The 26,369-nt window shown below is 43.8% G+C and overlaps 1 protein-coding gene across 1 annotated transcript in view; it reads left to right on the top strand.

Annotated features, from left to right (window-relative positions):
- Positions 1 to 5,782: 5,782 nt before the first annotated feature.
- The window catches only part of DRD2 (dopamine receptor D2), a 32,048-nt gene continuing 11,461 nt past the window's right edge, over positions 5,783 to 26,369 (top strand). Inside the window, exon 1 of the mRNA XM_074848687.1 lies at positions 5,783 to 6,247. The gene's annotated coding sequence lies outside the window, so the exon portion shown is untranslated. The remainder of the gene's footprint in view (positions 6,248 to 26,369) is intronic.

Raw genomic sequence — 26,369 nt, forward strand, 5'->3', positions numbered from 1 at the left:
AACTCCACCGACACTGGAATATTTAGGTACTGAATTTTCTTAAGGTTAATCTGAATTCATAAACTGCACCTAGACAGGTGCTTCTCAACCGTCATAGTCTTGTCCTTATCTGTAGTGAAAAATATGACATTCAGTGAGATGAGTATCCAGCAAAAAAGGCACCAACTGGTGAAGAACAACAGCAATGCCATGAAACGTTGGCCCCTTTCAGCAACGCATCTTTTATAGTTATCCACAAGAAGGAAATTCACTGAGTTTTTAGTTTCCAAAAAGCCACCCTGAGAATTAAGAAGTGTGTGCTCTGCAACCCCAAGAGCATCAGTATGCATATTTCAACCATTTATTAATTTACAAATTATTATTGACATTCTGCTTCAAACCTGGATTTGCTCTCTAGAGAGTTAAGCCAATATTTTTTTAACACAGCTACAGCAAATTTTATTTTATTTGAATGTGCACTGATAGCATTTCCCCAGTCAGGAATCCTGTGGGAATTGAATAGACCACTTTAGAGGATAAAAGCAACTGTAAGAAATAGTAAATGATTAAAAGAGAAACAACAGAAGTTGTATAGCGCTAGTCTAGATTTAGGGATATTTTAATAAATAAAATGGAGTTAGGAAAGTCTTCAGACTCCCCTGTGCATTAAAGTAAATGTTTTAGTTTCATTGCTCTCACGCCACAGAAAGGAAATCCATGGCACAGAGATGAATGGCAATGTGTTCACCATACTTGCACTTACACAGTGCTTCAAATTTTTAAGAGGCCTCAGTTTAAGACAGCAGGGTCAAATCTGGCCATCTATGGTTGATTGTGTCAGGCTATTCAATAGTGGCACGCAGGGCAGCTTAAATCACGTTGTCCAGATCAAGTATTTAACAGCAAGTTTGTCTGCAAGGAGACAGACTTTATTCACCAAAACAGGTAGAGAACGCAGATTGGGCTGAACCTTGGCTGAGCACGAGATGCTGATTAATCTGTAAACTCCAAGCCCATGGTAATCCAGAAATTTTGTCCTAATTTTAGGCTAAGGCAGAGAAAAGGCAAAACCTTGCCCAGTACCCTACAGTAAATTTAGTGGCAGAGGTAGGTCAGACCTCCCTTTTTCTCACCCTCTCTCTAGTATTAGAACTTTCTGGTGCATTGCTTTTGGAAAAAATATTTTAAACTCACCATTGACTGCTTATTCACGGGAGAAACTAGCACTCTCCTAGCCCATCTTTGGAAAAGATGAGAATTCATTTCCTTTCCAGAGAGATATCAATATCCATCGTGGCTTCTGAAGAAATTTCACGCAAAAGACTATTGATTTCTTAAACTTGCACTGAACTGATGCAGTCGTTTCTAGGGTTGCGTGACTAGATTGGATCTCAGCTCCAATGCACTGAGAACGCGAAGGTGCGTGAGCAACCACACTGCTTTGAGGACGTCAGCGACTGGGTGTGACATGACGTGCTGCACAGCTGCCCAGCACACCCCCCCCCCCCCCCCCCCCCCCGCACCAACAGACCTCAAAGGCTTTCTGTCCACCCTCAGGGATCCAGAATTCCCAGCAATAAAAGAACAGGCGGTGCCCGTCAGTGGACTGCATTTAATGGGCTGTTAATGTTCGGACCTGAGGGAGTAACAAAGTATTACCATTAGTTTGCATCACAGGAAAAACTGTGTCTTCCAAGTTACAGCTCCTTCCTATTCCAGTATGTTCGATTGGATTACAGTAAAAAGGCAACAGAGAAAGTACTTCAGAAACCATCGGGCCAGACCCTCAGATCGTGTCAGGTGATGCAGCCCATCATCTTTAGACCACATGACTAGCTCATTCTGTTAAAAGCACAGCATATTTGATAGGACACCTCCTGTCAAATTACGACTCTGTGTGGCTGGTTAAAACAATATCTACAGCTCTGTCAGGAGCTTGAATTTCCCAAGGATAGATTTAATATCACACAATTAAAGACAAGCCTGTAACAAGTAGTGGGTACTTTCTCTGGCAGAACTAGCTAGCTTTTACGCACCAGTGCAAAGCACAGAGCTAATAATCTCCCAGAAGCTAATTCTGACCCTTATAGCTCTATGTGCCTCTTCTGCTGATGAAGGTGAAGACTCCCTCTACACTAGAAGTGAGTACAAGTAAGAGTCTGGTAATGTTACTTGGTTTGGCAGAATAGATGAAAAAATTGCAGAGCATTCAAGTTCACAAGGCTCATTATGACTAATCTGCCTTCCTGAGCTTCAAGTCTTTTATTCAGAAGTCAGATATAGGTCTACCTTGAGCGAGAGCATCTTCTGCAAAAAATACTAATGTGCTATTCTATGTATTTATAATAAAGGTGGCACAAAGCCAGATGACTGCAGCAGTCCTCTGTGAAGGACTGCACACATGATGCGAGAGAACTTCCATTCAGATTTGCACATGGATCCCCCTTGACCTTTTTGCAAATAGTCTGCTAGCTGGTGCTGGTAAAGCAATTAAGAAAGAGCAGTCTGAACTGTTAACTAGGCAGTGTGAGGAAGCAGGACTGGCGTTTTGGTCCTTGACTGGGGTTTCAGTTGCTAAATCTAGAGTGTAATGTTGGCTGCAGGGGGCTGTAAGTGCCACAGAGAAAGGAGCTGCTGGGGCTGAATAGCCTGGGCTTGTTACTGTATTTCTCTGACTTTCCCCCTGACCCACAGAGCACTGGCCCTTGGAAGAATGGCGTTTTTCAGGAGCCTGCAGAACCAGTGTTTTGAACGAGATGCTTAGCAGCTCCTATGAGCTAACGAGTATCCACTCCTGCACTGTAACCAGGAGGGTTCTGCACTATTCTGAGTTAGTTTTTGTGTGACACACTTTATATGAGATTTGAGCTCCATTTGGAAGTGTACGTGATGTACTTGTATCAATTAATTCAGGTTGAGGAAGGGTTTATTTACACTTGAGGAAGAACTGTGTACACTGAAGCAGTTTGCTCTGAAAATCTTCCTTATTTTTATATTTATTGAACGTTGATGCCAGAAAGGCAAAGACAAAGAGACCAGCCTGACACAGAAGGCAACAAAGTTGTGATAAAGTTGCAGGGAAGCTCATCCTACGGTTCTGGACTGGACCCTAAGAAACCTCTGTGGAGTCAGAAGCATTTGTGGCCGACTCCTCCTTGCATCAGAGAAATAAAGTTGTCAGTCAAGACCCTATCTCTTCCTTCAAAGCTTTCCACACCAGCAGCATGTGATAAAACAGTAAAACAATACACCACCTTGTTATGAGGATCTTGATGAGTGGCATTTCACTGCCATTTTACTTTTTCGGTGGCGCGGTGCAGTGCAGGTGACATCTTCTCTTCCCAGTTCCAGTGCTGTTCAGATGACCAGGTTTTCTATTAAAGAAGCAAAAGGAGAGAACACACGTTGAGGACTGCAGTAGCAGAACACTCACAGGAGCGATGTGTCTGCTCCGTATTAACCGGTAACAACTCTTCAGAATTGTCTCCTTGCAGAGAGCTGCTGTTGAAGAGCCTCTAACCAAAGGGTAGTCACAGAGCTTCCTCAGTGAGCAATCACAAACCAGAACTGCACTGGAAAAAAGAATATTTTGCTTCTTATAAGAAGGTTATACTTGTGGTTTTGAAGTTTCATTTTATTTTGGCTTCAGGTTCAGGGTTGGGTTTTTTTTAATACATCAGTTTTTCTTGTTATTGTGCTTCATTCTCTCCTGTGATTCATCTAACCCTAGGGCATTTACTGAAATCCTTGATACATAATTCAAGGGAAATGAATCTCACTTTAAACTTAAACTACAAGTCTCTTGTAGTTTTCACAAGGCGAGGATGTAGTTCCTCACATTACAGACGAGCAGACCAGGTGCATTTCTAGCACAGGCAAGAGATGTGATACGTATCAGAATCTCCCATCAGACTAGCCATTGCTTTAATTCATAGTTTTCTGGTGGACAGAATAAAAGCTGCTTTCTTTAGTAGGGCTGAAAAAATGTGGTGGCAGCAACACACAGATGTGACTCTTACAAGCAGCTAAAAACATCTTCAGTGTAAATCAAAAGGCAGATGGCAGAGTCAGTGAGACTCGGAGCTCATCCATTGAACAGCTTGCCCAGCTATTAACTGCTGAATCATGGTCTTCCAGGCTTGGAGAGTAGTTGGTTTTCTTATAGATGACTGGGTGGAAAACATACTTGGGACACCACTGGAAGCCAAGGAGGCCAGGAGAGGACAAGATTCTTCTTGGCCTCAAAGAAAGCATAAACATCTCAAGGAAGTGTTGTCCATCCATTAAATAAACATATTTATGTTAAGACAAGCAAAACGTCATATGTACTAAAGCTTTCCTGTCCTGCTTTCGAGGGGAAATCAGTGTTCTAGATATGCCAAAACAACGTCTGATACTTCCTCCACCCGCACCGAGTAACATTTTAGCACTTCAGAGAAATACTTCCAGGTTACTGTCACGTTACAGGAATTCCTGTGACTGTTGTTGGGTTTTGTGCTAAAGGGATCAGCTCCAGGTTCATTTGGCTACCCTGGCACTGCAAAACTCACAGGGTACCATTACTGGGATAAAAAGGAAACTATTTCAATAACACTTCGAAAGTTCGAGAGAATTTGGTTTGACTTTAACACTACAGAGGCCTCGGAAAGACAAGTGCATGTGCATTTCACAGCAATTCATCTATGCAACGGCCTAAAGGGGTCAGTAGCTCTGCTGCAAAATATTTAGGGTTCCATAGTCAGAAAAGGTTGAAAGCACTATTCTAGATCCGCTCCTCTGTAGAAAATCTTCCAGAAATTGAACCTTTTTAAAACCTAAACCATAGCGATGGGTTTCATTCTGTTTTCTCTTTGTCTGGTGTTATTTGGTAAGATAAAAAATACATTCAGAAAGGAGAATCAAGCCATTTCTGGAACAAAAAAAAAGCTTTCTTAGGCAACACCCTGCAGATTATGGACTCCTAGCGCTTCGAAAGTTCGGTGGTTTTACAGATATTAAACTGTAAGAAGGTATTAAAATATTAGAACAGCAGCTACACTTGAATCATCCTTTCGAGAAATGGTTTCTCCTGGTGTTTGAATTGCAGAGAGCTCCAGTTACCATTGCAGAGCGTGTTTAAACCAGGAGCCCTGGGCGGACTTTCCGCCTGGGCGGTCAGCGAGGACTCGGGAGCGTTTTCCGCTGGGGGAGAACGCGGGTGAGCGATGTCCCTCTCCGGCGCTGACCCGAGGGAGCAGACGAGCCCTTTGCAGTGAAATGACAACTCCCGCCGGCTTCCTCCCTCCGGAATTCCTGCCTCGCGCCCCGGTCCCCGCCGTGCCGGGGGCTCACGCCGGATTTCTCTGCCTTCCGTGCGAAACCCGACAGCTACGCCCGGCCCTGGGCACACGCGGGCGCAGCGAGTAGCCTCGTAGCCCGGAGGTTGCCCAGCACCCCCAGAGCCTGCAGGGCTCCCCCGGGGGGGCCGCCCGCCGAAGGGCTCCTTTCTCCCGGGGCTTTCCTGGGGTGGGGGGTGCCCGCTGCTGCCTCCCGTCCCCGGGGCTGCGGCCGCCCCCGCCCGCCGCCCCCCGGCGCTGTCCGGCTCCCGGGGCTGGAGCTGCCGCCCCCGCCCGCCCTCCCGGGGCCTCGGCCCGCAGCCCCGGGGCAGAGGAGCCGCCCGCGGCCGCCGGGGAGCGGTTCCTCCCCGGCGTGAGTCGGTGGGATCCGGGGGGGGAGGAAACTTTGCCCGCCCCCGCCCCCCCCCCCCCCCCGCCCGCAGGCGAGGCAGCGCTGCGGGGAAGCGCAGCCCGCGGCCGGGCGCGGAGCGGGGCTGGAACAGGTTGTTGGGATTCGGCGTGGGAGGAAGGGGCGGCTCTGGCCGCGGCTCCCGCCGGATCGGGGCTGCGAAACGGAGCCGGAGCTGCTGCTTCCCCACCCGGCGACGGGCTGACAGAATCGGACAGCGAATTGCCGCGGGCGAGCTTGGCTCGGAAATCGCCTCTTCCCAGGGAGCCAACACCCCCCCGAGCGCTTCAAGTTGTAGCGGCTGCAGCTCAGCTCGGGTTAACCGCGGCAAGTCTCACCTGGGGAGTCCCAGTTTGCGGGGGGCAGGCAGGTGATTCTTTCTCTTTTCGCTCCTCTGCTTGGGCGTGAATACTGAATCCCCAAAAGTCGGGATTGAGAAGCCTGGGAGAGCCTGAGAAAAGCCACGGTGGAGAGTTGTGGTGTTTTGGATATATTTGACACAAAGTACTGCCAGCTCTGCTCGAGAGATTCGTATGGCTTGAAGGTAAGAGAGATGATGCTTTTCTTCAAGAAATACAAATGTGAATATCCCGGTAGGGGAATAGAGACGACAGTAGCCACCGTGATCACCGCTGCCTAGCGATGTCAATAAAGACAGTAGGTAGAGAAAATATTTGTCATTATACCAACTGATGCATTAAGCTGTTCTCTTCTGAAATAGAGTGGGTGAAAGTGAGTTTTCAAATTAAAAAAATGCAGACTCTCTTAATTTTTTCTTCTAAAACACTAACTGCAAATCAATAAGCAATTGTTATTAAATGCTAAAGAGGCTTTTAGAGTTGCTAAGAAGCTAGGATCTTTTTTAGAAGTTTGATGCTTAACATTGCTCTCACATAGACACAATGGAAACAGAGTGACAGGGAAAACTGTAGGAGGAGGATGTGTAGATAGGATATAATGTAGGTACATTGCATTTCCCCAAAGAATGAGATTGTTCAGTCAAATTGTTTGAGGGAAAACACTATTTTTTCTCTTACAACACTCATTTTCTTACATATGGCAAAACTTGTGTCCCTTAAAATTTCCTTCTCAGCACCAGTCTTGATGCTTCCCAGTGAGGGACGGGAGATCTGTCACCCTTTCCTGAAGAAGCCCTGGAAGGAAATCTTTCAGAAATACTCCCCTGAATGTTGCAAGCAGATTTTGTGCGAGGTTTACAGTAACCTTTGTGGCATGAAGGAAGTCTGAACTCTTCCTGTCTGTGTCTTTATGTTTTTCCATTGCCCTTCACCTGCAAGTTTCATCTGGCTTTTGGAAACCAGTGGAACCCGGGGGTTTAGGGCAGGGAAGCAGACTCTAGGATTGCATTGGGTCCTATTCAGTGCTGAAGTATTTTTGTTCAAAATTGTTGACTGTAGGTGGTTTCTACACAGATAACAGATCCTCACATGTTAATTCTCAAGTCTCCCTCAGCCTGACTTTCCCACATGCAAAGCATGGAGCCATAGAGCTAACAGCATGTGGAGTATGAATCACTGTTCTTCAAGTAGAGTTCAAAGTCACAAAGAAGAACAACTTGATTGTTTTATAAATAACCAGCCGCAAGACTATAATATAACTGGTCAAATAGGCTACACATACAATTCACTTCAAAATAGCATCGGTTATATTTCTTACACGTTCAGAGTTTCATGTAATTGTTCTTCTTTAACCTCAGAATGGTCTTAAAAACTCATAATCCTGTGCTTACGGTTTTTATTTCTTTTGAAGTAAAGGTCCATTAATTGCTCGTAGCAATCTAGAAAAAACAGTCTATTGACAATATTGCTAACTCCATCAGAGAAGTATAAAGAGCACTGTCTCTGTAGGGTTTTTTTTCCATTTAACTTCTGTTTCATACTACAGAAATTCTGTTACATTATAACCTTTATTCTTTACTCCCCATACTTCTGAACAGAGTTTTTGTAAAAGTACTTTCCACTGATTTACGTACCATGTGATTATCTGTTGCTTACATAGTGTATGGCATGACAGGCAAACGTGATGGAGAGAGAAAGAGAGAGAAGGGCAGACTTCAAATCTCCTGACCATTTGAAATGGTGACATCAGGAGGAATAACTGTATGTCAGTAGAATTACAAAGATGTGAGTTTGGGCCCTGCCTTTTCCCTTAATATTTCTAAAGATAGTCATGGAGCAGTTACCTGACATGAGTTCAGTCACCTATCACAAAATGCCACCCAAATGCATTTCATGCAGTTACATGTACATGAATCCATTGTGTAAAATCTGCCAGGCTATTACAATTGCATATAACGTCCATGGGCACACCTGCATGGAGGTTGCATGTGTGTAAAAGAGAGCTTCAACTTGGCACGCTGCAGCATTCACAAAGCAAAAGTGCATGTTTCAGACTTTAAAAGAGAAGCATGTGAACCCTCAAAAGCCAGGTGAGGCTGGGTTAATAGTATAGGTTATATTGTAGCTGACATGGCTCATATCCAGAGCCAAACAGCTTCCTTTTTCCTTTACATTTCGCTCCTGTTCACCTTCACACCCTGCGCCAAAGGCTAGGTCATGATGTAGATTAGATAAGTGATCACATAGCGTCCGTTCCGTCCTGATACTGCTCCCCCAACCCATTCCCAAATCACCATGAAGCCCACTGAACTGAGCAGGTTACAGCCACATAAACCTGCAAAGCAAAGGTGATTTCTCTACATGCACTCCTCTCACAAGGGAACCGCAGCTTGACATCCACTCACTCTGCACGCACTGCTGGTACGCAAGGCAGCGCAAGCACAAAGATTGCACTTTAATCTTTCCCAGCTTTGCTGAAGTGTAAGACACCCGCCTGAGAAAAATACTCAGCTTTTCCTTTAATGGCACTTCATCGTTGGTTCAATGTATTCTTCCTGATACTTGCTCGGGCTGTTACTACCATTAACAAAGCCTCACTGGTCAGTTGATAACACAAGTTACAAACATGCTGGTGAATGCAACTGGGCCAGAAGAAGCAGTATTCTGCAGCTAGGCTGAAAGGTCTGAACAGCAGCACAGACCAGTGAGGACCTGTGGCTAAGACATGCCCCCTCAATGAAACAGAAAGGCCTAGCACATAAAGTATGATTTCCTGTGTGTTCTTCTTCTAAAATCCATCCTTTGTATTAAATCAGCAAATCTCCACCCTTCCACCCTCTGTTTACTAAAACGTTGGAATTCGAATTTGTGCTTACAATGCTTATGTTGTGATGCATCTCAAAACGCCACAGAGAATTGCTCTTTTTGCGGTACAACTTACTCTCAGAAAGTATAATTACCCGGTATGCTTCTGTGTTCATCACTGGTTTTAAAAAAGCAGTTCACGAGGCATTGCCATATTTTAAAAACCCTTGCTGCCAAACGGGTTGTTTTAATCTTACCGGAGAGATAAGGGTCTGCACTATGTAACAGCCAAACTGCCCTGTGACTGTAAAACCTTGAGGACCAGGCATGAACTGGCTTACCCCTAGGCTTTCTCATCCTTGGCACCCAAGGTACTATACGGAATTATCTTCTGAATCTACCTCTGAAACCGCAGGGAATATTTGGATGGAAACACAGATCAAGCTTTCTCCAGAAGAAAGCAGAATTTTATATAACTTGGAAAACTTTAGACATTGTTATTTCCATCGTGTGAGAGAAGGCATGGAATGAACTTCTAACCCTATGCTCTATTTCTACAAAGCGTTTGCTTGCTTGTCTTTAACAGCCTTGTGCTAGACATACCCTTTTTCTCCCTAGCAATATTCTTTAGCAAATAGTACATACAAATTCTTTAAAACAACAAGGAACTTTGAAAAATACTTATCTTCAAACACACAAGTATTTGTAGCTCTTCAAGTATGAATAAGATGGATTTGGCTCATGAACCTTACAATGCTTTCATAATAACTCTTTTTCCATTTCAACCCCTTTGCAAAAATTTCTTCTGAACACTCAGGAAATCTGGCAATGATTGTTTGCTTTCTCACATGCACATAGCTGATATTATAATGCCATGAGATACAGGACAGGGAGTATGTCCACATAACACGTAATTGAGCTGTAAATCTTCTTACCACGGGATGTCTGGACACCAACTGTTCCTAAATGTCGTTGACCTAGGTTGAAGGGGACACTAGGCAATTTCAATTCCAAGGGAAAGAGCTCCACTGATTGTTAATAAATGCATAGAAAGCACACTGGATCAGTAAATATCTGAGATGCAAACAATTGGATGATGATGGGAGAGGACTTGCAAAAATATCATGTGTACTTGCTCCATTCTTACACTCTTGCCCAGGCAATAGCTTTTGGATACCGCTGGAGAAAAGATGCTGGACTGGGTGAACTTCGTCTGACTCTCAGAGTTATTTTTTTAAGGCTACAGGAGAAAATACAGTAGGCTGAATGTTAAAACATATTAAGGTTTGGAATATAGGGAGGAAAGATTTTGAAAGATTTGTCTGGGATCTAACTTCACTGTATTTTACAATTAAAAACTTTTAGTAAGTATATTTGCTCTGGCTAACTGTTTAGGAGCACGCGAGACTGATCAGTTTGTGCCAGGGTGTTGCTAACGAGATTCTTTGGGAAAGGGGGAGGCAATTGTTTAAGTCCTGTCAAATGCATCATTCCTTGTGCTGTTACAAAACCAACCTATATTCAATCTAAAATGATTGCTAATAAGTATTAACTCCTCTACCAATTGTTCCGCTTCAATCATGTTTTCTCTTGCTGTCCTTCATCTGGATATTTTTAGCATTGTAATTTTTTTTAAAGATGTGACTATGTGTTCAGTTGCTTCTCCTCTGTACATCCCTCCCAATTATCTTGGTGGGTATTTTTCTCTCAACCCCCTAGAACGGGTTTATTTCTGGTTTACTCTTCCCTGTTGGTTTCCATGTGGTTATGTGGGAGGCTGCACATTCTTTCTCAAAGCAGAGAGCCATGATTAGTCCATTCAGAAAATGTAAATGCAGCCTTATGTGTTATGTAGCACTGGAGAAAAAGAGATAGACTGAAAGGAGCAATAAAAGCAGTCAATAATAGAACACAGTGTTAAGCCCTGTAGGTAGGCCTGCATGATCACAACGATGTCCACACTTCAGATTTCTAATGGAGCTAAATAAACACACTGAACCGGTGGACTGCTGTCTGGGGAAAGCTAATCAGAGTGCAATCCAGTGCTGCTGAAGTCAGTGAAATCCACTGCGATTGTGCAGCCTTTGCAGTTAACATTCATTTTGATTTGTATCTCCCTTTCTGTACGCGTTCCATTATTTATCCCAAATTTCAGACTCTGTAGCCTCAGCTGTTTCTCCCTGAGATGTCCCAGGAGCTGGAAACACACTTATTAGTTGATAAATACATGTATTTGATTTTGCTCACTCCTCCAGGGTTGCCAACTGCTAACGCTGGGGATGTATCAGCAAAATCAACACTACTGAGAATACGCTGCGCAATTCGCAGTTTTATAGACAAATGAATTCTTCACCAACATCTCGGGTTTTTGAATCATGCTCCCCTGAATGCTGCAGCTGAGACAGTATACCAGAAAAGTTAAACCTATTACCTAATGTATTATAACTTGCAAATTACTTGTCTAAACTGAATCCTGACCCCAAACACTATTTTGATATCTCAGGCAATTTGGAGTTTTAGCAAATTAAGATTCTGTCCGTAACAGGGACTCTTCTGACCTCCCATTACTCCTGTACCTGCGCATTTCAAGCTTTTACATATTCGACCATCAAGAAAAATGCGACTACCTACAGGATTACTGAAATTCGAAGCTCGATTTCTAACCTTTTTATCTGTTTTCTCTGGTGGCCGCTCCAGGCAAGAATACCTTTGAGTTACAGCTTATCTACGTGCTTGGGAACGTAGGACTCTCCCACATCAGAGAGAACAGGGTGCCCCCAGCCAGCCTGCTTTCCTTTAGACGTTTACACATAGATTTAGGGGTCGAATTTTAGTCACCAATGCTTGAAAAGCTACAATTATAAAGACCTTATTAAAAAGCATTAAAAATAGAAACACCCCTACCCATAGACATCATTAAACAGCCAGAATCACTCCGGTCCCAGTACATGAATCATTTATCATCCCTGTGAGATTATGGATGCTTTAAAAATGTGTCTGTGATTGTACAGGAGTACTTTAGCCCACCACGACTCTCAGTGGATGGGCTAGTCACATGTAAGCTCCTTATCTGCACTTTCTTAATGACAAACCGACACTAAGAATTAGAGGGTTTTAATTATCTTACTAACTAGGGAATTAAAAAGTCAACATCAGAATTTCCATGCTATTTAAGATTCCTACATGTCGCTATTATTGATTTGTTTTCATTCATAAAGCATGTATCTCGAGTTGGTCCGTGACCCATGACTGGGGATTCTAGACCTTCACCAGTGTAACAGAAGGTTATTAAAGCATTACAGTTATTATTATAAACTGTTACAGTTGTTGTTATTATTATTTTACAACTGCACACAAAGGTACCAGTGAACTTTAGGCTTCCCCTGGCCTTTCCTCTCTAGAAAACTAGACTAAAAGAGCAGGCTTTTCCTCAGATCTTGCACTTGGTTGTAAAGTAGGCTTTAGTATTTCTGCAGATAGCCCTGGGGCAACCACTAGAAATGGAGTTGCCAGGCGGAAGGGACCCCTGGGTGTGGATCTGTTTCCAGACTGAAGACAAGGGCTCAGAGTAAATGTCAGCACATTTGGTCACACGCAGTTTCCATCCACACCACTGGCTGTTAGCCTGGCTATAGTTCAAAGTGTCTGCACTGCACTTTGAAGAAGGTGAGCTTACAATAGCTGTTAATAACTACAGGGCTTCCTTCCTACCTATTCATGAGTACAGGGCATTGGAGTTTTGCCTACAGATATTTCTGAGCATGGATCATACACGAGTAGGACAGTGCATTTAAATTGCAAGGCAGGCATTCTCTTAGGGACTCCCCTGGGAGCTGGGTCAGGCTCTCCGAGACACAAGACTGGGTATTGTCACTGGCTTAAATAAAATAACATCAGCTTTACACAACCCTGTATGGTTAAGGGTTGCTTGTTTCAGTCACACAGAGTCTTTCCCAGACCTGTCCTGGCCCCTTGTGTCCTGGCATTGTGCAGTATGTTTTATATTCAAAACAGTCGGAGGACTCAAGGAGTACTTTGCAGGGCAAGGTATCCCACCAAGACTGCATCACAGTGAGAGCTCAGTTGGCATAAATGTTTTTTTGAGCAAGATCTGAGGAAACTGGGAAAATTTTACTATCCTTGCTGCAAAAGGAACTATGCATATAGACCAAATTTGGTGGGAAGAGGCAGCACTCTGTTAAAATGTCTTATTCTGATAGCCCTGATCATAACATTGGTTCTGGAGAGCTGTAAGAACTAGGGCTAGCTGAAAACTTCATGGCCAAAACTATTTCCATTGAAAGTTGAACTGAATCAGTATTTTGCAGAAAATAACTGCTTTTCTCCCAAGTTTTCTTTCTTTCTCCACGCCCCCATACAAATTCAATAATTTCTTCACTAACACATTTTGTTTAGCTGCAAAAGTTCTGGGGTCAGAGCTTCTGACAGAGGTTAATGTTCCTAGTAGAGAGATAATTTTTGTTGCCAGCCTTTCACCATTCCCTTGTTCCACACCACCAGTAAAGTCCAAATATTCTTTCTAGAGTACAAGCATATGCATTTCCTTCGAAAGATGCTTTACCAAGAAAAGGAGAAATCCATGCAATGACCATGTGCAATTGTTCATTATGTAGGAGGATGTTTGTCTACATATGATGTCTACTTCTCTGCCGTTTCCTTTGTCACCCTTTCCAAGTGTTAATTTTATTTATCTGTAGATTTTTCTTTCTCAGTGTGAAGGAAGAATCAATTAGGACATTACTACGGTAACAGAAAATTACAAAAAAGGACAAGAATAAACTTATCCTTTGGGGCTACATTTTGCAATTCGGTTTACTGTTGAATTTCTGATTCAGAAGGCCTCAGAATCAAACCCACAAAACCTTAGCATAAGAGACATTGTTTGTCGAGACAATAAACATACTTCAGAAAAAGAATTTAAAAAAAAAAAAACAACAAAAACAAAAACATGCAAAGGAAATATTCAAGTAAAGCAACTACTAAATACAGTTCAATAACTTGGACATTTCCATCCCCATTCTGTGTCTGCCCCAAAGATATTATTCTGAAGACATCCTTAATCTGTCAGGTGTGACAACACCTTGACCACTGAGAATGTGTCTGATTTTGATGTGACTGAAAAATTAAAGTCATAAGCTACAACAGCAACCCATGATAACAAAGCAAATCACATCACTTACAGATGGTGTTTCTTTTTTTTTCCTGGAACCACAGGCTCAAGAAGGGGACCTGTGTCTGTGGGATGAGCATATAAAAGAGAACATCGCTCTTTTTTGCACTGTCACAATGCACTTCTTTTAGGAAGACAAAGGCCAGTGCCTGCTGGAGGTTTTTCTTGGACTTCTGTGCTTGTTTCACCCTCAGCAAGTAGGGCACGTGTGTTCAGATCATGCACATTTTGCCTTTAGTCTTCTGCACCCCCTTATTTATATTGCTGATGAATTAAACAGCCCCTGAAGATAGCACTGGATTTAGTCCTGCTTTAACTTTCACAATAACTTGTACCTAGCCCTCCATAATTAAAAACATTAGTGGATCCTTGTAACGTTTCATCTGAAAGAGTATCTGCTCCCTGCCAAATAGGGTGAAAATATTCATGACTTTCTGGGGCTCTGTTAATGATTTTTTGGATTAAAGGAATATGGAAATAGTATGGAATTCATCACTAGAGCAGGTCCAGATTACTGGATTTATGAATTAGATTCATTATGGACGTTGTATGCAAGGGCTGCGCTTAAAAGCCTCAGATAAAACGAAGTATTCCCTGCACGAGGTGCTAGATGTGCACCCTGCAGTAAATGGCTCCTGTCAACCAGAGCTTGTACATCTTTACCACTTCCACAGACGCAGGCTTTTTTGGACTACACCTGACAACCAAGCCCAGATAAATCCTACTGGAGGAGCTGTCAGTGCAAACAATATTCACAGATACTCTGACCACCGCTTCCACTGTTAACCTCCGCCAGCGAGTCGGGAGGGTTACTGGGCCGCAGGCCAGGGGTGCTGGGGTGGATCAATCCTGGGAGCAAGCCAAGCTGCTGCCCGTGTCGGGAACTACTTCGTGTTTGCGCAGAGGGGCGCGGGAGCCATTCCCGAGGGGCCTGGGTATTACTGCAATATAAACAGCAATAACGTTCCCTTTCTTGTCCCCTCCTGTTGCTCCTTTTGGGTATTTAGTTTACGAACTTTTCAGGCAAAATGGCTGTATTTTGTATACTAAAGCCTTCTGGCTACTAACGCCTCACAGCAGGCTGAAAGTTTTGCTGACAGCGTAAAAGTCAACAGGTAAAACTCACGAGAGCAGCTGTTGAGCGTGAGCAGTGATCCCAGGGCTAAGACAAAGCTGGAGAAACACAGGCAAAGCCCTGGCTGTCGGCTGCCCTCACCAAAGCATCTCCTCTCCACTCAAAGCCGTGAAACATGAACAGTCTTTCACTCATTCCTTGCCTTGAGATTTGCAGCACCCTCCCAGAGCCCCTTCTGTGTTTAAAACTGAATGTAGTGCTCATGCAGCAAAGGCCACAGCAGAATTTACACAAGCTACTAGTCCAGACCCAACCAGCTAGTCTGTGCTGGCCTCTTGTAAGAGGTAGTCAGTGTAGTAAAAAGTCCTGTAACCCGCTCCCACTGACAACAACTCTCTCTTCTGACCAAGCAGTCTGCAATTTTGAAACTGAAATGACTCAAATCGTTCAAAAAATTGAGCATCTCTTGAGCACTGAACCTTTGAATAAACTTTCCCCCTGGCTAGCGATCTGTCAGTGATGCTAGCAACAAGTCATGTGGAGTATGGGGGAAAATACGTGTCTTTTCAAGGTTTTACCAGCCGTTAGATCAAAGGGTCCTGCTACCCCGCTGAAGAATTGGGCCAAAGACATCAGCTGAGCAAGGGATACTCCTGCAACAGCCTGGAGACCTGGGAGACCAATCTGTTCTTAGGCTGTGATCTGCACATGTGCTGTAGTTAAGACTTCAGAATGCTAATGAGCTTGCTGGAATTTTAATGAAGGCCTATGGGAGAAGTTCAGTTCAGTGCCTTCTGCCTAGTAAAAACAATCAGGACAGATAAAATCTTAAACCACTTTTCTAACACCTTAACTCAGGACAGGCAAAGTAGACGTGCATTCACCTGGAAAACAAGTTGTACCACACATGATGGAAGCAAGAGACCTGCTTTCCTGTGGGTTGAATCACCCACACAGATTGTCTGAGGTCTCTGAAGAGACACAAGATGGTTATCTTCTCCTTCCACCGTCGAATTTCACAAAACATGAGAGAACTTAACATGCAGTGTAAGACCCCTGTGCTCCTGGGAAGCTTGTTTGACAGCAGCCAAGCAGTTCCAAAGCCCAGGCAGAGAAAAAAACACCCCCCAAACGCATAGACAACCACCTCTTCCACCCCCCCCCCCCCCCCCAGTGTAACCAGATAAGCACCTTTCCTTAGGAAACCATTGAAATCACTTAGCTGGTGAAGGGTTCAAAAAGTAGCAACCAGATCCAGATAGCCCACACAGAATGTTGAGGAGCTTCAACAAGAAAAAGCAAGTCAGAATGAACTTGCTCGATTTCTTTAGACGTGTTTGCAAATCCTGTCCTCAAACACTGGGAGGATGAAGGCCAGTTTCTCTTCCTCCTCCCCTGTGTCTCCATGAGAGGCACATCAGGGCAGAGCTGTGGAGCAGGCTGAGCACGGGGCACTGCGCACAGACACTGGATTGATGTGCAGGAGCACAAGGCCGAGCTCAACTCGTGATCCCAATGAGGGGTCTGACGGTGACTCAGGCAGGGGCAACGTCGACATCATCTAGGGTTATCTGATCACATATGACACTTCTTGTCACGCTACTTCTTGCGATAGCTCAGCCAAAAGGCTGGAGGGAGAAGATGCCTGGCTCCTTTTTAGTCTGCTTCCCTGCTGTGTGTTCAAAGGGCAGCGGTTGTCTTCAGGGAAAAGAGGGTGTGAGCAAGGAGCCACTGCACCATCACCGCAGGAGGACGTGCCCGTGAATTTCCCCAGCCTCTAAGATGTGAATGACACCAGGAAATAGATCCTATCAGGGGTTCCAATGGCAAGTTGATAACCCTCTGCAAGCTCACTCTCTGTAAAATTTACACTCTGTTTTTTGTTGGTTTTTTTTTTTAATTGGTTCCCTGGGATTCTCAGGTGAGTTTTATTTGCAATGTTGCAATGTGGCTCACTCTCTCTCACATGTCTGCTTGAGACCCAAACACATTTGCTACACAAGCTGAGGGCCAAATCCGTCTGAAATCATGACAAAACTCCCACTGGGAAGAAAACCATGCCTAGGAGCAATAATTCTTCCAAGAACATGAGCTTTTGTATCACAAGTAACAGTGAAAAAGAGCTGCTGCATAGTGAATTTCTGCCTCCAAGGGTAGACTAAATTAAACAAAGAGGGGACACAATGGTGCAACAGCATTAGAACGGAAAGACAAACTGGAGAGAAAATACATATTGCATATATAAAAGGTAATGAGCTGTTTCATGTATTGAAGCCATTGGAGAAGGTTAGGTCAAGACGTTCAGACAAACACTTGTCACGGAATGGCCACGGTGCAGAGCAGGAACCACAGGACTCTCCAAGTCCTTTCCAGCACTATGGCCACAACAACAGATGCTGATTTACAGAAGCTGATGATCCAGCCCAATTCCTCTATGGCTGAATGCCCACTCTGTGGGAGGAGATGTAAAAGGATAGGTCCAGAACTAGACGTGTTCTTCTTCTACTCACATTTTGCTTGCAAAGATGACGAGGGTGGGTGTTGGAAGTCAGGATTTAAGCTGAACAGTGGAGCTGATTTAGGTCAGGGATTAAATGATTAAAGATCATTAGGATTTGAAATTTGAGAAGCACTGGCTGATCTGTATAGAAGGAATACACAGGAGCCTCCTTGCCTCCCCTCTGCTGATTGTAGCCTGTATTTGTACTTATTTACCATGAGGGATGGGGCAGTAATTCATCTAATGTTTTCTTGGAGTTTCAAATACAGGGAAGTGGCACTTAGAGCAAGGAGTCACATGGATGTTGTGCTGATGGACACATTGTCATCAAATCTACAACAGATCTATTAAAGGGGACTTCATGCCAAATATTAGTCATATATGGTTTGGGGCAAACACCCACAAAACCTAAGAAAAAGAGGGGGAAGGGGAAGGGGAAGGGGAAGGGGAAGGGGAAGGGGAAGGGGAAGGGGAAGGGGAAGGGGAAGGGGAAGGGGAAGGGGAAGGGGAAGGGAAGAAAGGACTCCCCTTTCCTCTGGAATTCACTTCTTTTGGCAAACATTGTTTCAAACAAGCTTAGTGGTAGGAGTGGCAATGAAAAGAGCAGATGTTAAATGAATGTTAGATGACATAAGTGGAAGACAAATATTTGATCTCCTCAATCTGAATTATTATTATTTACTTTTAATAAAGTATGGCCGAAGGACTCGGAGCTAAAATATCCTTGTGCTAGGTGCTGCATAAACACAGGAAGCCTGACTGGAGGGAAAAAAAAGGTTTGTTCAACTAAGGAATTAACACAATCTGTTTCTGCAATCAAATTAAGTTATACATTTCAAATGCCAAGCACCAAAACGTACAGTGAACATTAAACAGATAAAAGCAAATAATTTTTAAAAATCCTTAAACATTTGTCACATTTTAACCAGTACTTAAAAGTAAATATTTTGTTCAAATTTCAGCCACCTTTATACATAACTACTGGGGATGGGGAGTGAAGAGATTCAATCTTTTAAACTCCTCAAAAATAATACAATTAGCTCTACTACTGGTTAAGGGTTACTTGCAGACGTTGGTGGATGATCTCAAACACATAACAAATTCTAAAAGAAGATAGATCACCAGTATCATAAAGCTGGGAATTTATTTGATTAGTCAGAGGCTCAGATCTAGTCAGACAGATTTGGCATTAGGATACATGTAAAAGAATTAGGAAAAAAATGGGCTTTTGTACAGAACAGGATGTTAGGTCCATTGTAATGCAATACGTAACAAGAACCAATGTGTTTCTAGTCAGAAAACCTGTCTCTGACAGCGGCCGTCTCCGTGTGAGAACACAGGAGTGAAGTGATCTGCAATACCCGTGCTGTTAATTCACAGTCGTAGCTGCAGCTCTTACAGATTTCATTAGATCCTGCAGTGCAAGATCTGATTGTTTCTATAATTTGTTTTCAAATGAGCACCCGGCATAAGACTTTGGAATGGGCCTTTGTTTTTAAAAAATAAATTCTTCACCTTTAAACACTGAAAATCAACATCTGTGTAATATTTCTGGTTGGGTGTCCAAAATCAAAAGCACCTACAGTCAGAAATTATTTAAAAAAATCTTTGTCTGCCCATCCCTTCCACAAGCTGAGAAGTGTTCAAGTGGGCTGTGTTTGGAGGAGCTCCAGCTTGCGAAACTCTTAATCTGCCAAATGCTCAAAAGATTAAAGCTTGCCCTGTACCCACATACTCTTAAAGAGTAACAGGAATCAATGGCTCTACTCCAGCAGCCTGCCAGGCAGGAGTCAAATCTCTCTTCTGAATTACAGGTGGGCAGAGGGAGCGATGGGGTTTTCTGGAAGGAGATTATTGTTGTAGGAACCTATTTATACCTGCTTCCCTTCTGGAAGGAAAAGTAGTGATTTGTGATATAAGCTGCCCTTCCATGTTTGAGATGACTGTGTGTGCCTTTGTCAGGTCTCCTCCGGGGAGGGCGAGCAGGGAGACCGCAGGATCTAACAGCTGCTGCAGCAGCGTAAGCGCCCGTGCTAGAAGTCTTGGAAACCTGATCTGAGGGGCAAAAGGTTCTCAATTTTCTGAAAATGTTTGCAAAATATATTCTGAACTTAGATAACCAAAATATTTTGAGTTAGATCTTCTCAAAGAAAAGGGCATAATTTAACTAAAATTTCAGAGCAGACAGGTTTTCTTTTTTCTCATTTTGACATGAGATGTTTTAACAGGTTTGAAATCCTGATAGATCCTAAAAAGCTAATTTATGAAAAAAAACCTCAACCCACTACAACTTTTCCTTCCAAAAGTCATTAGTTTTGACTGTTTAACATATTGGAATGAGAAAATGTTAAAATTGGAAAATTTCAAGTAATTTCTGATAAAACCCTGTGACAAGCTGCAGGTCTTGAATAAAGAGAAGGCCTTCTTAAAAACAGAATCTGCTTTTTATTAGTGGAAGACATGCTAAAGCAAGTTAAATGTGCATTTCTCTACCTCTGGGCAAGATAACACTGAATTCTTCCCTTCCATTAGGACTTGCAAAAAAACCTGGCAAGCCTGTAATTAAGGGTGAGATTTCCAAAGGACGTGAAAGCAGGAGGCAGTCAATTCCCAGTGAAACCGAGCCTTAGAACCCCCTTCTCCAAATGGTCCAGACTAACGTGTGCACTGGTTTTCAGCAGGGAGTGCAGTAACACACTCTGTTCCCCTTGTGCCACTTCTGCCTATACCATAGCAGTTGTGGGAAATGTTTTGCTCCATCAGCACCGTGCTCGGGGATAATGGACAAGTACTGTGGGAAAAAGGAAAACTTCTTCCCTCTCCTCCCTGCAATGCAGTCTCAAACTCAGGTGAAAATTCATGACATCATAGGGAAAGAGGGACGATTAATGTACTAACACCACAAATGGAGGACTGAGAAATCAAGTGACTTCTTGGAGTCAAAAGCATCAAGAGCATCCGCCAGAAAACCAGGAATCAGCCTCGCAGTTCTTGAGTTACAAGGCTGTTGCAATAAGATCATCCTGTCACCCACTCCCACGAGAGGGAAACTCTGTGTTCCAGAGAATGGAGCTCAGGCTGCTGTGGTTCTTTTCACCCTCTGTCCCTGTGCTGCTGTTAGGGAGGCAGTGATTCACATTACAGAGTTAGTGCCGAGAGCTCTGAACAATGCAATTATGGAGAAGTAAAGTGCTGTGAACAGAAAATATTGTGGCATCCACAAGGACGGTTAAAGTCGGTGACTCAAAGGCCTGTGTGGCAGGAGTGTATTATATACAAACCCCCTGCTAATAGCACTTCTGAGCACTTACAGGAGGAAGTGTTTAGATTAGGTGCTTTACAACACACTCTGGGGGGACATAGGCACACTTTGTAGTAGGAAGATCCAATTAGATATTATGCAAGACCAAGTGAAATGAGGCAATATTTCTGGATCAGGAGTGAGCAATAACTGTGGTTAAAATGCCTTGCACTTATATTTTGAATAACAAAGGATCTGAAGAATAGGGAGCCATATAAAAAGGCAGGAGAGGAGGAAGCTTTTTAAGAGGCTTTTGCAAGGAGCTGATGGGAGGAACCGTTGTGTTGGATAGATACGAAGGTTGTGCAGTACTGAAGTTAGAATTCAACCCCCCAAAAAACCCCAGCCTTGTCAGGATCTTTGTCTCTAATTTCTGTATCTCTAGGTGCAGAGGTAGTTAAGCCTATCACTTGTGTAACCTACTTATTACTGGAGACTTACTTACCACTAAGAAAATGCAAGGAGTGTAGAAAGTTAAGCTTGCCCAGTACTGCCTTCTGAAGAGACACAGTCAGTGCTCAAAACTGCTTCAAACGTAATTACTGCCGGGACCTCATCAGTCATGACTGTCAGATCCCTGCTGTATTTGCATGTACTACTCAGTGCCTGGGGGAGTCAGGTTTATTTAAAGCCACTAGGACTTTGCTGGTTGTGTTCAGCGTATCGACTGATCCTGGAGTGTCAGATGCCAAGGCAGGTGGCCTGGAATTTTCATCAGCCTTAGCAGCAGCAATGGGTACTACAGTTCTCAGGTCAAGACAGAATTTACAATATTTTCCTAATTCCTGACCTTTCCTCCTCCTTCGCAATGTCTGCACACACTGTCCCCTGCATAGAACTGGATGGGAGGAGGTTCTTACTCACTGCTGGCTGTCACACACCTTCCCTGCTCTCCAGTGAATCACGACTGGGAATTCACAGCATAGATTACCAATTCTGAGAAAAATAGTGAAACTACTCCAGAAGCTGCTTTCCTTTGCACGGTACTCCTAAACAGGAAACAAAACAGCTCCTCAAACACACTCTCCCCTTCTCTTTATCTTCCACTACCTCATACTCCAAAAGAATATGTTATTTCCCTGGACTGGAACGCCTAGTTGCATTCTCAGCAGAGCCCAGCAAACAGCATCAAGAAGCATTTTCAGGACAGAAAGGATGTCAGTTTGACAGCTTTCCTGTGGCCCATCGATTCCAAAATTTCAGAGGAAAATGACAATATTCAGGGAGGCACTGTACTGTGCAAATTTCACTTAGGCGTTGATTTCTGTGAAACGGTAATGCCTTTGGAGCAAATCTGTCTCTAAACACCTTTCTTACACAGTCCTAGCCTAGACTTTCAGTAACCTGATGGGTACATCTGGGTAGCAGCAATTAGAAGGAAATGGGCAATCTGGCAAGAACTGCATGCAAGAAGTACCTTGGGAAAGGGAGGCAAGAGACTGTTCTGAGGCTGCAGTGGAAACATCTGCCATCAGGATATTGTTGCTGGTGGCTTTTGCTGTTGCTTTCCTGCTAGGTCTACATGGAGTTCAGCCACTAAGGCATTCTGGCAGTCGGGAGCCCCGAGCCGAGCAGCGTGACTATGCCTGGAGTCCATCGGAAAGCGCCCCCACAGCACGCTGAACCAGCAGCCCCCCCAGATCCCACCAGTGCTGCCAGCTGCCTGCAGCCCCCCGGACCCACCCACCCAGCGCAGGTGCGACCCAGGCAGCGCTCGGGCATCGCGGCAGGAGCAGGCGCAGCTCCCGCAGCCCCATCCCTCAGCTCCTGCCTGCTCCAGGCTGGACTTCAGACTCTGTCTTAAATGCATTATGTCCGGGACAAAACTTCAGGGAATTTCCTACTGGTTTATGAGGAAGCAAAGGCTGACTGCGATTGGCAGCCAGGGCCAGATTAGCTCCAAAGGCCACAAATCTTTGCCAAACAGAAACCAGATGCTACAATGACACGCATCAGGGTGTCTGCTAGACGCTGATGCTAGCTCAGGATCTGGCCTGTGAATATTTTATGCCCGAGGGTGTTTGCAAGGAGAGTAAAAACCAAAAAGAGTGTTACACCTTTGCTATTTCTGAGAAGAAAAAAGACATTTGCACTGAATCGGGGCATCTCTGACCTAGCACAGGACTAAGGAGAGAAGAGGGCAGACCCAGGATACTATTCAAACACAGGCGAGCTGTAGGTGTGAGTTTCTGCTGGAGCCTTTCACCCTCTGCTTCCCAGTGAGCTGTCTGGTACATCTATCTCTACATGATAGAGCAAATTCTGCTCCTCTGCTTAATAGACATTTCATGTTTCAGGTCTTGCCAGAAAGACATACGGTTTTGTTGCTGCCAGTTGTGAACATTACACGTTTGCCAGGGAGATGTTGTGCTTGTTTGCCATAAATGTAATTAGATGATCAATCATGAGGAGCCAAGGAGAAATACTGGCATTGCAAACAAACATATTTTTCAGATTGCTCTCCGAAAAGAATGGGGAATTAACTACAAAGGAGAGAAAAACTCTGGCTCTGCATTCACAGCCTCTGTCCTGGCTCCCTTCTCCCTGTCATTTCCAGCAACCAGACAGCAGAACTTGTTGAGAGAGGTTATTTTCCTCCGGATGGTAAACTGATTCCCAGTTAGGCCATGCTTGAACAGGGGCACCCAAGGAACTTAATGTCAAGGGGATTAGCACAGCCCCAGGTACACACCTGATGGGATGGAAGGGGAAAGCTGCAGAGATGCTCTGTGCGCTGAGGCACACTGCTCACTGCTGGCACCGAGCACAAGGCTGCAACCTTGTGGCTCTGTCCTGCCCTTGACCTCTCAGTAAATCTATATCTGGATTAGCTCAGCCGTACTAAAAATCTGTGTGGACTCTGTGTGGGAATTAAAGTGGCTTTACTGCAGTTAATTCACAAAGGAATTTGTTCCATTTCAGGACTCTACCCACATCTGCATCCAAACTCTCAGCTGAAACTGAGACTGTTTTGCCTCTGGCGGTAGCGTACAGGGACAGTGAAACTCAACAAGGTGCCACAAGGACAGTAAGGTGCCGTCGGTACTACCTTTTCTCTGTATTTATGATCCTTTCCCTCTGCCTCCATGTGAAATGTGGGTGCCTGGACAAACACAGTAAAAAGCACTCTCTTTTCTAGTCAGCTTTGTAAAGTGCTTCTTTCTTCTCTACCGAGAGACTGTCAGCAGTAAAATAAAAAGTGGTCTTTAAAGCAGTACTGAAAGGCTCACAAGACACGCTAATGGCCACCATAATGCTTCCAAATGATGCCAGTTCTGTGTCTGGAGAAATTAAAATTATTTTTAGGACTGAAAACTCGAAATCTCAAAAGTTAGGAATTAACAGAGTTGTCCGTGTAGTTGTAGTTTTGCACCATATGGGTATGTACTAGATACAGCCTTTAAATGCATGATCACAAATTACGCTGTGCTTTAGTTTTCCCATTTCATACAAAATATTTAGAACTTTTTTTGTGTTTCATTTTCCCAAATTAAAACTTTTTTTAAAAAATAGAAGAACACCAAACCTTTTCGTTTGTGCTAAGTTCAAACATAATCTTTTCATTTTCCTCATGACGACCAGCTGCATGAAAAGGCAAAAATTATTGTTGTAAAAAGAGTTCTACTTAAAAAAAATAGTCTTGCAGAAGCTGCAGAAGGAAATGGAAGAGAATTTTTGTCCACTTTATCCAGGTCCTTTATATCCTCCCTAACCCCATCAAGTAAATGCCCAATAGACAGACATGAGAAATCAGCTGTATCTGGTGCCTCCAACTCCACCACTGAGCTGCAGTGGCCGGTACAACAAGCAGAATTACTGCACACATCTCACCCTCGTCTCCGGCCTGTTCCCCATGAAGCACAATTCTGTTCTGTCAACTGCAGTCAGAGCTCAGAAGGAGCCAGAATAGGGCCAAGGGGCTGATACTGCACATATCAAATCATGTCACTCCTTTTATACTTTTCAGATGCTTTTCCATGTTCCTGCTTTTTTTTTTTTTTTCATTCTGCATTTTATGCATGTTTCTGCCTTCTCTAGATAGTTTTGCATTATCAAAGGGCAACAGGAGAAAAGAAAAAACTGTTGCTGCATATAGCATTGATTTTTCCCCTTCACTCTGAGTCACATAAGCTAACATTTAATTAATTTCTGACACTTTGACAGTTTCTAAGAAGACATTTGTAGAGCTATCAAGTGCTGCTGATAGCACTGTCAGACAGACACTTTTTGAATTATCAGCTATTAAGGACCCATATGCAACAAATTTCCAAGGATTATTATACAAATTGTTCTTTGAATGAGAAAAGCACACAAAAGCTCAGTGAAACATAAAGAAACCATTGTTCCCAGGTGAATTTGATATTTGCAAATGTTTTGCTATTTTGATCACTTACATGGTTTAATAAATGGAATTCACTTTGTCTTTTATGAAGAAAATTAAATGGCCTGTTTTGGGATGTCTGAGAACATGGCCAGATTTTCAAATCACAGTGGTCTTTATGGAAATACAGCTCAAGAAACATGGAATATTTGATTTTAGGAAGTGCTGAGCAGTGAATGAAATCCCTTCAAGACCTCTCAAACCAGAAACACCAAAACCAAAGTAGCCAAAATCTCCAGTTGCTTTCAAACAGCTCCTGCCTTTAGTCTTTGCTCACGCTCTCTAACACGTCATTTCTTGATGTAGTAACTACTTCAGGCCCAGATACAGATCTCAATATTTTGCTTTTAAACATACAGGCAAACCTGGCAAGGGGCTCAAATGACCAACGTGGATTAATGTCATTCCAGAGACCCTCTGCAGCTGTGAGTGGCAGTTTGGGTATGACAACTCTATTTTTGCTGGCCTCACTATACCAATTTACCAGTTGACTGAGAAGCTCCGCTTCAACTGAAGGGACAGAGCTGTATTTCATCTTGCTCAATAGCACGGCTATGACTTGATGTTAGCATTTGTCTGCCTCTGCTGTATGCCAGAGCCGTGTTCCTGTGATCAGACTGCTCCGCTGCCTTGTCCTTGGAGCATCTGGCATCAGTGGTTCTGGTGAGCTCACGGAACCTATTAGCTCATACACTGAAATTCAGCTCAGCGCTCCTCTCCTCGCGGCCTTTAGGGTTCTCTGAAAGGCAGATTCAGGTGTATGCCAGTCAGATCTGAGCATGTCCAGTTCTGGCTGTACTACCAGCTCAGTTATGAGGAGGACAGGGATGATTTGCAGACTGAGGCAATACTCATGTTTTAGCCCATACTGCTTCAGCAAAGACACTTCATGTGGAAATCCCTTCTTCTTCTAAGTGTGTAGAAACTCCAGCAGGACCCAGACATGGTGTGGAAATACCCAGAATATGGTGCCAACTGTCATGAGCACCCACTGCACAGATCCTGCCCTGGGAGCTCTTTAGTGAACCGAAAGAGCCTCATCACACAGCCAGGA

The sequence above is a fragment of the Strix aluco genome, chromosome 23, assembly GCF_031877795.1.
Source record: "Strix aluco isolate bStrAlu1 chromosome 23, bStrAlu1.hap1, whole genome shotgun sequence".
Classification (NCBI taxonomy): Eukaryota; Metazoa; Chordata; class Aves; order Strigiformes; family Strigidae; genus Strix; species Strix aluco.